General features: G+C 36.1%; 1 non-coding gene across 1 annotated transcript; it reads left to right on the plus strand.

Annotated features, from left to right (window-relative positions):
- The first annotated feature begins 640 nt into the window (after positions 1-640).
- LOC121214167 (small nucleolar RNA R71) lies at positions 641-747 on the plus strand. The gene has a single exon (XR_005909753.1). It is a non-coding gene; the product is annotated as a small nucleolar RNA R71 (small nucleolar RNA).
- The last annotated feature ends 2,182 nt before the right edge of the window (positions 748-2,929 follow it).

Raw genomic sequence — 2,929 nt, forward strand, 5'->3', positions numbered from 1 at the left:
TAGGAATACATGTGCAAATTTTCTATTTTATATCCTCCATCATGCTTATCAATTGGCTCACCTGATCTTCAATTTTAGTCAATGTTTTTGTTGAATTGGTGCGCTCAGGTTGTACCTATTTCACATTTGGGTTGGCCCTTTCCTAGGGTTCTATAAATAAGGAGGTTGATAGTTAGAATTTTTAACTTGATTCGAGCTATTACCTCCTTCTTGATTTTCTCCTCATTTTAGATTTAGGTGATCTATTCATCTAGGATTGTATGTATTCGAATAGGGGCTTCCACCCCTATTCCCAATATAGTTCACGTCTTCAGTAAGATTGTTAATATAATGGAAAAGTGGTTTGTCTCCTCCATTGATAGATGATACACTCTTCCCAACCTCTATTTGGTTGGTGTTTTCCATTAGTTGTTGATATCTATCATCCCCCTGGACAGCCTTCACCGTAGATGGTCTTTAGCCGTATATATGTATATCATTTAGTTGGCTAGTGGCAGAATTCATCACCATACTTTTTATCAATTCGTACGCATCCTCGTATGTTCTATTAATTAAGGCTCCTCCTGCTGCTCCATCTAATCTTAACCTCAAATACACATCCAACCTGTTTTAGAAAATTTACAGTCATAACCACTTAGGTGATCTGTGGTGTGGGCATTTCTGAATTAGCATCTTAAAATGCTCCCATGCTCCGTGAAAGTTTTCCCCTTCTAACTGTTTAAACATTGAAATTTCCCTTCTTAGCTGGACTGTCTTGCTAACGGAGAAGAACTTTTGAAGAAATTTCCCTACAAGTTCGTCCCATGTCGTGATTGATCTTGGTGCCTACGAATCTAGCCAAGAAAAGACGTTATCAATTAATGAAAAGGGGAACAACCGAAGACGAATAGCATCAGCACTGACCCCATTGTATTTGAAGGTATCACAAAGCTAGAGGAACCGTTTTAAATGCTGACTCAGATCCTCTGTCATTATTCCGTGAAACTACAAATTGTTGTGATCATTTGGACCATAGCTAGTTTAATCTCGAAATTATTGGTCGTGATAGTTGGCCTCGTTATACTTTCTTGAACCATATCTAGATTCGATAGCACATACTCCCTCAAAGTCCTCTCATTAAGCGCCATATTTAGATTTACAGATAGCTATGGTGGTGGTCTAAATAGTTAGCCTCGTCGAACAGCGGATTCTCACATGGTACATTGCCTAAAGCAGGAAATGGATCTTGCATCTGCTGTTGTTGTTGTCGATGATTTCTTCGAATTATTCGCTCAGGATCTTTGACTAATTTTATAGGTATTCCCCTACTACAATTCATACATTATACCCAAAAAGATAATATTAGTATAAACAATAAAATTAAATACACAACTATAACATAAAAATTTCCTAATCATTCTATTGTTATGCACAAATTAAAGCTAATATAGTGGTGTTGCCTCCCCAGAAATGGTGCCAACAACTTGATCACCTCTAGATGTGTTAATGTTCAGAGTAGAAATCCTGCATAAAATATATGAAAAAGTGGTATCCACAAATATACGGGTCAGGTTTTATAGTTACAACGGAGTAGGTGAGTACTCCAAGGATCGTACCCAAGGGAGGTGGGCACTAAATTAATTCTAATCTAAGCATAAGTAGATCTAATTAAAACTTTAATCTAATTATAGTATGGAGAATTAAAAGGAGAGTTTTTAATAAACTATACTAATAATAAGTAGGATCATAAATGAAAAACAAGAAATCAAATAAGAAAATATATATCAAATTTGGGCATGGGTGATTAGCTTGCTTTGGTAATCTTAATCAATTATCATCTCGGGTTTTCTTATTCAATCAACTAGTTAATACCCCAGTAAGATATTCTGATGCATCCACTAAAATACCGAGTCGATAAGAACTACTTATCTTCTAACCTCACTGTCTGGACCAGTTCAGGGTTAAGGTGTTCACGAATAGGCTATACCAATTTTGGGTTAATTCCCACCTTGATGACTTCCTAGGATTGTCAGGCCCAGGATTTAGGTTCTTCCTTTCCTGAATAGCTGATCTATTAAGAAGTCCAACAAAATAGTTAATTATTCATACCTCCACTCATTAATCCCTCCATAGGAGGATTAGTTCCTCATGGATCTAGTAAACAATATAAACTTGAATGAAAGAATGAGCATAAAGAACAATTTCAAAAATAAAGTTCAGAAAAAGCCTGGTTGTATTGAATTTCAGCATAGAATCCTCACAGAGTTTGAAAATGATTTCAAAATTTGATTTCTCCCTAGAAGTAAATAACAAGAAAAAGAAAAAGAATAAAACATAAAACATAAAACCTAAAAGAAAAGGAAAACTAAAGAGTAAAATTTAAAGAGAAAATTATACAATGAAAAAAAGTGTCTATAACATCTGTTAATTGAGCCTATTTATAGACTTAGAATGATCGCCATCCTTAACCCTAGGTCAGCTGACATTTTTGAGCTTAAATTTGGATTGTACGGACCAAAACACCCCTGGCTCATATTAATTCCCCATACCAAGGCAGTATGCTCAGCTTCAGGGTGTTTTCAAGGGTACGTCACAACATCCTCAGGCTGTCTCGCGACATTGAAGGTAGTCTTGAACTTCTCTTATTCTACTCCCTATGTTGCGACATCACATGCTCTATGTTGCAACCTAGTGACCAGTAAATGCGCCTTCTAATGGTGTCCTGCACACTCACGAAGTATATTAGCTCACCCTTAGGCCTCATTCGACCCTTAAGGCCACTAAAAGGCTCAACTTACACATTTTATTATACTTTAACTAAACTTGTTCGAATGTAATTAAAACACAACTCAAATGCTTATATTCAAGCTCCTAAAGTGCGAAAACTAGTTTAGTTTACTACACTGAATTACGGCAGATCAGTCATACCCTAGGAAACAATCATACAATC

The sequence above is a fragment of the Gossypium hirsutum genome, chromosome D01 (genome assembly GCF_007990345.1).
Source record: "Gossypium hirsutum isolate 1008001.06 chromosome D01, Gossypium_hirsutum_v2.1, whole genome shotgun sequence".
In the NCBI taxonomy this organism is placed as follows: domain Eukaryota; kingdom Viridiplantae; phylum Streptophyta; class Magnoliopsida; order Malvales; family Malvaceae; genus Gossypium; species Gossypium hirsutum.